The sequence below is a fragment of the Mastomys coucha genome, unplaced genomic scaffold (genome assembly GCF_008632895.1).
Source record: "Mastomys coucha isolate ucsf_1 unplaced genomic scaffold, UCSF_Mcou_1 pScaffold3, whole genome shotgun sequence".
Lineage (NCBI taxonomy): Eukaryota > Metazoa > Chordata > Mammalia > Rodentia > Muridae > Mastomys > Mastomys coucha.
The window spans coordinates 9,985,103-9,994,874 of NW_022196909.1; the positions used below are offsets into that span (position 1 = coordinate 9,985,103).

The 9,772-nt window shown below is 47.7% G+C and overlaps 2 long non-coding RNA genes across 2 annotated transcripts in view; one reads left to right on the top strand and one right to left on the bottom strand.

Moving 5' to 3' along the window:
- The window catches only part of LOC116075253, an 11,395-nt gene extending 9,600 nt beyond the window's left edge, over positions 1-1,795 (top strand). The window contains exon 2 of the long non-coding RNA XR_004112488.1: positions 1,531-1,795. This is a non-coding gene — a long non-coding RNA (uncharacterized LOC116075253). The remainder of the gene's footprint in view (positions 1-1,530) is intronic.
- Positions 1-9,772, bottom strand: part of LOC116075252 — a 23,207-nt gene that overhangs the window by 3,394 nt on the left and 10,041 nt on the right. The window lies entirely within an intron of this gene.

Consider the following 9,772-nt stretch of genomic DNA (forward strand, 5'->3'; position numbering starts at 1 on the left):
TCCCTCCCTCCCTGCCTCTCCCTCCCTCTCTCTCTCTCTCTCTCTCTCTCCTTTTTTTGAGAAAGGTTTCTCTCTGTAGCCCTGGCCGTAGAACACTCTGGCTTCAAACTCAGAAAACTGCCATTCTCTTCTGCCCTCCAAGTTCTGGGATCAAAGGTGTGCACCACCACACCTGACCAAGAGGAACTTCTTTCATTAAGTAGAATTTTCTTCCTAAATACTTTGTTCTAGAGAGCCCTGATTCATGCTACAAACCTTTTGAAACACTGGGAAAGGGCTTCACCACCCTGAGGAGGGGAAGGAAGTCACCAAGGCTGCCAGCTTTCTAGTCGCACATTGCTTGGGGCACAAGATGATTGTCCCTTAGCAGACACTAAGGGAAGGGGGAGTCACCTGTGCTGTGCTCTGTGTATTGATAAAACCAAGGCTGGAGGAGGTTTCAGCACATAGTCTACAAGCAGATTAAATGATCAACAATAATCTTTCCCTCACCAGGGTCCCTTTCCCTCGCCAGTGTCCCCTTCTCTTTGAACCAGAAAGATATTAAGGGAATTGTGTCTGCCTGTGACAGAGGCAGACTAACAGAGCACACGTGGAACTTTATTAGAGACTGCCTCATCCATGTGGAGGCCCAGAAACCCTCCAGTCTGGCCGTCTGCAGGATAAAGAACAAGGAACCCCAGTGTGAGCCAGAGGGCTTTTCAAGTCAGGACTGATGTGCAAAGGCAGGGAGGGAGGGGCTCCCCAGCTCAAACAGGTGGTAAAGCTCATCCTTTCCAGAGACATCTGTCTCTGCAAATGCAGAAATAGGGTTTTCTCCATCTATCTGGGTATTCTGCACCCTAGTCAAAGTGAGAAATGAAACCATCACAAACCATCTAGGCTTTGTTTTATCAAAGAATAGCTGGAGAGACCTAGTCCAGGCTGGGGAGGCCTCGCCCCACAATAGCACTGACTGAGGACCATGCCTTCGACACATGGGTCTTTGGAGGTATACCAAATCCAAACTATAGCAAGGGCTAAGTAGACTCACAACACACAGACCATGTGGTCTTTGCCACCACGGTGAAGTGAATCACAGAACAGCTTTTGAACGGGAACTTTCACCTTTTGTTTTATCAGCAGGAATCCAGGCAGCCAGGATTCATCCAATATGTGCAGCTTACCAAAGTCCCAAGAGGACTATCTTAGCGATCCGTGCTCTCAGAACAGGGGTGTTCCCACAAGCCCTTGCCTAAGCAGGGTTGAGCCCCTGGATTCCATCCTCAGCCCATCCTGCACATCACTAACAGTAATAACTTAATGAGAACGTCTGTTTCCCACACCCCTCCACGACTGATGGCAACAGGACACTCAGATATAAAAGGCATGAATTGCAGACAGTCCTCTCAACTATCTAGAACCCTAAGCTAGTACACATTTCACTCTTCCTCTGCTCTCCATTAGGCTGACATTCAGCCAGCCCTCCTGCTTACTAGTTCTCTGAGAGAAATTTAGAAAAACAAAACAAAACAAAAATGTTGTTTTTAGTCCAACCTAGGTCACATTCCTCTCACGTTGGTTGCCGCATCCTCTGAAGGGGTTACGTCAAGGGAAATTCGACACCCACCCTTCTCATTTGCTCTTGGATTTGCACACTCATCAGAAGACTAGAGCCATTTGATACTTCACAAGATGATTGTCCCTTAGCAGACACTAAGGGAAGGGGGAGTCACCTGACCCTCGCATCTGGTAACTGCGTCCTGTTCCCATTTCTACTGTTGACTCAATAAATGCCCTTGGGCAAGTCACTGAACCTCTCCATGTTTAGTCTCTGGGGAATGTAATCTGCCAACTGTATTATGTGGGTTTGAACCTCGCTGCCCTCTGGGATAAAAATAGGACAGGACCAGGTGTCAGCTGTCCCAAACTGATGTAAGGATGGTGGCCATGGGATCTCAAAGATGTCCTTGAGCTATAAATTCTGTAATAGGGTGATGGGATACAGGGGCCCTCTGGCATTCTGCTTGTGTGATAAATTCCAGCCCTTGAAAATTTTCCAGCCAGGCAAAACTTGGCATTAATCTTCCACTCATGAATACTCTGCCTGGCCCTGCCCCGACTCCTCAGTATTTCTCCTGTGATAATACTCAACATTAATTGCTATTGCTGTGTCACAAAGCTCTTGGACTGTAAACTTCCCAAGGGAGGAGATCACATCCGCCTTATGCACAAGCTTCGTTATCAAGTACACACCAGGCAGGTGGGCATACTATGTGAAATATTCGCCATACGGACGAGTGAATGAATGCTGCCCAGGCTCCAGAGAACATTCCACTCTTCTATCACTGGGATCCTCTATCCCTGGCCAAGATAAGGTAAGATCTGATTCCATTTCCCCATGATATTGACTATCAGTAGGGATGATCATTGTCATCCTTACTGGATTTAGAATCACCTAGAAACATGACTGTGGGTGTATTTGGGAGTGTGTTTCTGGAGTTTTAGCTGATAAGGAAAGATCCCAGACTAAGAAAGAGAAAGCTAGCTGAACACCATGAGACACTGTTGCATGATCGTCTCATTACGGCAACCTCTTTCACGGACATCCCCAGGGAGGGCACCCTCACCGGGGGCAGGCTATCCCTCAGTGTGCGGAAGTGAGTCTTCTATCGGGTATTTTGTTATCTCAATGAGAAAAGTAAGCAGTAACCTAAAGGTACATTTATTTTGAAGGTCTTAACCCAAATGGATGTCTGTCACCAGAGAGGACATGGAAAGCATTTGTTCGTCTGGTTCTGATATCTAGATCAGGCTGGCCTCAACTGGTAGAGATCCCCCTGCCCCTACCTCCATTGCTGGGAGCCATCATGCCTGGCTCCCTCTATTCATTCTTTAACGAAGGTTCTCTTTACAGATGTGGAAGAACAGTCTCAAGGGCAGATGGCAACACCATAACCAGAACTGTCCTGATTTATGACTGAATGTAAGACACATTTAGAGCCACATGTCTGTCGTTATGAGTAAAGACTGGCCAAAATCTCATCCCTAGCTTACATAAGAGCACAGGCAGCCTGAGAAGAGGTATAGACAATCCGTTTGCCACGAATACTGCTCAACAGTGGAAGCCTATTTCACAGACCACAAATTTTACCGATGAAACGTCCTTCCTAGCATTCATTTAGATAATTAGCCAAACTTCTTCTCTTGACCCCAGCTAAAGGTATCTACGGCGTCAAGGTCAACCATATAAATAACTTTCACACTGAACTCGGAGACAACAGAAGTAGTTCAGATATCTTAAAAACTCTGTGTAAGAGATTCCCATAGTGCCGCTGTTTGACACAGAAGAGAGACTCAGCCCTAGAAGGCCTACGCTTCTCCTACCTCCTAGGGTACACTGGGTCTTTCTCCCAGGGTACACTGGGTCTCTTAGCTATCTGGCTTCTCCGGGTAGAGTGTAAGCCAATGGTGCCCCTTTTGGGTTTCCCATAGATGGGCTGACAACGCAGCCTGCAGGCTGTGTCTGAGAGGCCCCCACTCTCTGAGTTTCCCTCTGTCCTCTTCCCTGTACAGATAGTTTCAGATTCCAGGGGAAGTCATCCAACAGACCAAGAACATTTTGGTTTTGCTGGCCAAGTTCCCTCACTTTCCTCCCGGAGTCCCTACTAAATACAGTGTCAAAGTCAGCTGGAATCATCCACAGATATTTCTGCAAGGGCTCACTCTTATGCTCTCTTCCCACCTCTTAGCTGGGTGTGGGTGTCCTGCACTACTGACTTACCCATAATGCTCAGGTGAGAAGCATGGTGTGGATGGGGCAGCCTCAAGTTGATGGTCTACTGATCCTGATTCTTTCTGCCGACATTAATATTGTCCCTAGAATACTCTCTCTCTCTCTCTCTCTCTCTCTCTCTCTCTCTCTCTCTCTCTCTCTTTCTGGTGAGCAGATGGAGGCAATACTGGGGATTGAACCTAAGAACTCGTGCTAGCCCCACATCTCACCAGTGAGCTATAGCCGCAGCCCTGGCTCTCTAAATTCTAACACTACTTACTATTCATGGGCTCTTTCTCTTTTTTTCTCCCATCTTTACTCTCAAGCTTGACCAGTGAATTTATGCATAGTATTAATCTTACATGCATCTCTGCATAGTAAGCAAATTATTCTCATTTCCTGTCATTTCCACACCCTACTAGGGGAAGCCCAAAGGACAGCTTCGGGTCATACTCTGCCCCGTGTGACCCTGCCTGTTCAGAAGGCAGTCATTTGCTTAACTCACAACCCAACAGACTTAGATGCAAAAGACAGTTAGTATCATTTCTTTCTGGGAAATTTCAGCAAATAATAAAAAGACTTGATAGCATGCCCAGAAACAGGGACATTGATAGTTGGGACCACAGTGAGGCATGGCAAAGACATGAGGGGATTTTTTTTGTTTGTTTGTTTTTTGAGACAGGGTTTCTCTGTGTAGCCCTGGCTCTCCTGGAACTCACTCTGTGGGCCAGGCTGGCCTTGAACTCAGAGATCCGTCTGCCTCTGCCTCCCAAGTGCTGGGGTTAAAGGCGTGTGCCACCACCGCCCGGCACGAGGGAATTATTTTTAAAGGAGTTTGAATTATTTCTTCTACTTCTTGAGATAATCATTACACAATTTCCCCCTTCCTTTTCTCCTTCCCAGGCCCTCCTATAAACCCACCCCTTGCTAGCTTTCAAATTCATGGCCTCTTCATTAATTGTTGTTACATAGGTACATATAGGAATATATACACATTCCTAACTGGGTGTTAAATTTTGAAGCTCTAGACAAGTAGTCCCAAGAAAGGAGAAAACAGCTCCAGGTCTAGAGAAAAGAAAAGCCAAGGAGACTGAGCTAGATCAGAGTTGAAAACCAATGGCCCAGCTCTGCAGACTGCTTAGCTCCTGGGAGAAGCTGGTCCAGCTGCTTTCCTTCACTATTCTGAATGGCTCACCTTTAAGACGCACATCCATCCAGCCAGGGAGGGCTTAACCTGGGCCAGAGGTTGTTCAATAACTTTTTACTGCAGAAGGCAAGATAATAAACATGTTCAGTTTTGTAGGCTTCAAGTCTCTGTGGGAACTATTCATTCTGCCATGGACGCACTAAAAACAGGCAAAGGAACACACGGCTGTGTTCTCATAGACCCCGTGGACACAGAACATTGAGCTTTACAAGAAAGAGTTCTTTTATTTGATGTGTTTGAGAGTTTGCCTGCAAGGATGACTGTGTACCTGCAGTGTCCACAGCGGCCAGAGGAGTCAGATCTAAGGGACAGCAGCGGGCTGCCACACGGTGCCAGAAACCGAAGCTGGTCCTGTGTAAGAGTGGTCAGTGCTCCTAACTGTTGAGCCATCTCTCCGACCCTTTACTTTTTGTGTGCCCCCAGATTATTTTGGATTTTGATTTCTTCTCAGTCATTTGTAAATGTAGAAACCATTCTTGCCTCATGAGCTGGGGGGATCAGAGCAGATATAGCCTGGGGGGTGTAGCTTTGTACCCCAACTCAGTACTGGGGGAACCAGATCTAGAACTGATGACTGAGATCAACACGGGGTTTATGTTTCAGAGTACTGGGTTGATTTGTGGGCCCGCTGGAGTTTCCTGTTCCCCTGGACAATGGAACATCAGAATAACCATTGGCCAAGTGGCATGGGCACAGAGTCACCTGTTGAACAAACACTGAGACAAACACTAAGGACGGTGTGGCCAAAACTTGTGCACACGGTGAGAAGGTAGTTCAAGGAGGCCTGCAGCAAGTCTGCAGACTGGGAGGAGGCTGGGCTAGAGACTTGCCTGGATCCAATGCCCAAGGCCAGGACGGGACAGAGTCCCTTAGCAAGTAGAACAGGGTCACACAGAAGTACCAGCTGACAGCCAGCCATGAGGCTCTCAGAGCAGAACTGCCTATCTCTAGGTTGGCTAAAGCTTTCAGAGACTAGGTAAGAAGGGATGACTAGTGCTATCCCCACTGGGATTTGCAGAAAGTTCCTGCTGCACCAAGAGGGAGTGGGGTGTAGCCTTTTGGGAGCAGAATTGGCCTTTCTTTCTTTCTTTCTTTTTCTTTCTTTCTTTCTTTCTTTCTTTCTTTCTTCCTTCCTTCCTTCCTTCCTACCTTCCTTCCTTCCTTTCTTCCTTCCTCTTTCTTTCTCTCTCTCTCCCTTCCTTCCTTCCTCTCTCTCTCTTTCTCTCTCTCTTTCTCTCTTTCTCTTTCTTTCTTTTTTTGAGATTGGATTTCTACCATGTGTCTAGGACCTCAGTCCTCTTGCCTCTGTCATAGCTATTTACTGGAAGCATTCTGACAGAAACAAAGATACAAAAAGATCCCTGTGCCCCTTCCATTTGGCTACCAGATATCCAAACAAGGATTCCCCAAGGAAGTGCAATTTCCCCAGAAATCATTCTGGGAAAGAAAAGGCTGAAGCCAACCGCCTCCTATCAGGAGACAAGCTTGGTTTCCAGGGAAAGCTTTCACACAGTTCTGCAAGGTTAGCAGACAGCTTTGCAGGAGGAGACCCATCAAGATAACCGTGGGGTCAGGGATGGGGGAAGGCCGCTGAGCTGTGCACGCTTGCTGCCCTCTTTGGAAACTAAGCTATGCCTGTGCCTCTGAAGACGGATGCAAGGGTCCCTGACGTACTCCTCTCCTCCCTGTGCCCGTATTAAGCAACACTCCCCCCAACCTCGTTTTCAGTTAATGTCACCTGCGTATTAAGTTGGTGTATGTGAGCAGCCTAGCTTATGAGCTGCCGGAGCCCAAAGCTTAAAACTTCCAGCGACAGTACCACCATGCCTGTCTCAGAACATCTTTTTATCTATGAACAAGGAAGGGCATAGGAAAGCTCCACCGTTTCTTCTTCCTACCGCACTGAGAACGTCTCAGGTCCCCCACGGGAAGGCTGGACAATGCCCTAGCTGCTAGGACAGTGATAAGGCTCCAGGCCACCGTTGGTGTGTTACACATTTCCTGTATGGTAGTGGGGGGGGGGGGTCACCCTGGGAAGTTCTCTATTTGTGGTTCAGCTTCAGCGATCCAGAAGAGCCCTAGAAGCAGGGCTGTGATCTCAGGAGGGTTGTTCCAGAACACTCTGAGAATCACTGCTCACATTCCGAGCCCCAGGTCACCCAGCAGTCTGCAGCTGCCTGCCTCTAATTCTCTGCAAGGCAAGCCAAACTTGATCTCATTAGGCCTCAGTTTCTTACCGGCCTGAGTGTGCTATGTCATGTTTACTGGTGCAGCATACCAAGCACCCTCGATTTTTTTTTTTCCTTTTTGAAATATTTAAATCCAGTCTTCAGAAGCTAAATATTTCATAATAGATATGAAATGTATACAATACTGTACACATTACCGCAGGTAAAATAAACTGCAATCATTTATTACCATGAAATACGCATCAGTTCAACAAAATGCTTGCCTTAACACTTACAGTTTCCTGAACTGAACATGGCAGCACATACTTCTATATCCCAGAGCTTGGAAGGCAGAGAGGCAGGGGAGGGGGAGGGGCAGGGGCAGGAGCAGGGGCAGGAGCAGGGCAAGGGCAGAAACTGGCAGATTTCTATATATTTGAGGCCACCCTGGTCTACATAGCCAGCTCCAGGCCAGCCAAGGCTACATGGTGAAACCCAGTCTCAGATAACAGAAAACAAACAAAACAAAACGAACAACAAAACAAACTAACCAAAGAACCCAAAATGAACTCTGGATTTCCCTCTCTCCCTGGGTCATCGTCGCTCCAGGGGTCATCTCGGCCCCTATGGGTGGGGAGTGGGCACAGCAGTGCCAAGGCCTTTGGAGAGAGAGCTTTTGGCTCCCTCTGTCTTCACAGTCATCGGCCAGCATCTGCCCCTCCTGACCCCAGTCACCCCATGGCTCCCAGTCACCAAGCCCACAGAGCCTCATTCTCTCAGTCCAGCCTCAGATTCCTCTGGCTCTCCATTGTCTGGAAGGCTAGGCCACTTGAGGATGCTTGGCTGCCTTCTCGGCCCCCTGCTGTGCATGGAGCTTTCTGTGAGGCGTTTATCAGCGGCCTCTGAGCTCAGTGGTCTCTTCTATGCTTTTAGAGCCCATGGCCCACTTCCAGGGATGTGAACCACGACAGCCACTGTGCTGTTTCCTCTTGGGCAAGCATGGGTTTGCATTGCCTCACCTCCCCAGACCAAAGAAAAGCTGACTCCTCTCGTCTACCTTGTCGCTGCCCTTCAACACTAGGATTGCAGGCGTCTCTCCTGTGGATGCTGGATATCCAAGCACAGGTCCCCGTGCCTATATAGCAAGTGCTCTCTCCCACAAGCCATCTCTTCAGCCTCATTATGCTTTTCTAGATGTGCCTTAGAAAATTCCACAGGTGCAAGGTCAACCTTGAAACTGTAAGATTAAAAAGGAGGAAACACCCAGGTAATGAAGCTCTGCAGGGAAGTGTCTCTCATACGGCACTGGAGTAGATTAGTCTGTATTTAATGGTGGGTATATTTTGGATCTAGAATGTTCCCTAATGGTCCACATGGTTAAGGTTTAGGCCAGCAGCTTCCTGTGCTGTTGGGAGGCAGTAGAATCAGTAAGAGATGGAATTTAGTAATGGGATATTAGGCTGAGGAGGATGTGCCCTTAAGACCCTGGCCCCTTATTTGAGACCCTGGCTGCCACCTCCTCCTCCTCCTCCTCCTCCTCCGTCTCATACTTCCTCCTCCTTGTCTTCTTTGATCCTGACCACCATGAGGACAGCAGGTTTCCCCTGTGCATCTACACCGTGATCTACTGTGCCAGTATAGGCCCAAAGCAACAGCATCAAGTGACCACGGACTGATAGATAATGACATTCTAAGCTAAACTTACTTCTTCTTAAGTTGACTATTTTGGGTATTTTTGTCATACTAAGAAAAGTTGCTTAATATACCTATGACCTCATGTAATACAGAGTCAGCACTTTGGGTTACTAAAAGGTGATGGGTTATTTAGTAATGGGAAAAGAGGAGAGAAAGAAAGGATGAAGAAAAATAAGATGGGGTCCTTCCTTAATCTTACATCCAAGTGAGGTAGCAAAGGCAGGAGGGACAGCCCAAAGCCCTGAGACACATCCTCTTGGGGAAAAAAATGTTTTTTCTGCCCCTTCCCACTAGGACAACAACCAGCAAACCCCATTTCTTTGTTCAGAAACATTCAAATAGAAGATGAGATTTGAAAAGAGAAAAAGGCCAGATTAGACCGATTTAGGGCACAAGTACAGTGAAGGCCAATCTGTCCCTAATGTGACCTGTGGGGTGGAGGACATTTCATGCCTATGCACAGCCATACACGGATACACACGTGCACACACGTGAGATGCGAGATGAATTCCCCAATTGCCCAAACTTAGGTCACCCAGACTGTCCATCGCTGCTGTGGATCAAGCTCAGCCCTCCCCACATTCCTGCCCCTGCAGATCAAGCTCAGCCCTCCCCACATTCTTGTCCCTGCAGATCAGCTGCTCTTCTGCCTAGCCTGGTCTAAAGAACCCCCCTCCCCTCAAAAGAATTCAGGGATCTTCAGTCACAGGCTTGCTCAAGTCCTCCTCTCTCCTGTGGAATATGCTCTACGCTTTCACTCTCACTTTCAATAACTCTATAATTAATGCTCCTGGGGTGAACTGGGGCTCCTTCTGGGTTTCTTAGTCTCATTAGTAAACTGGACTTTTAAAATGGACTCGGAAGGAAATGGAGGACAATTTAATTAGAGAGGAGGGGGAGGGAAGGCAGGGAAGGGGAGAAAGGGAGAGGGAGAGAGCGAACACGAGA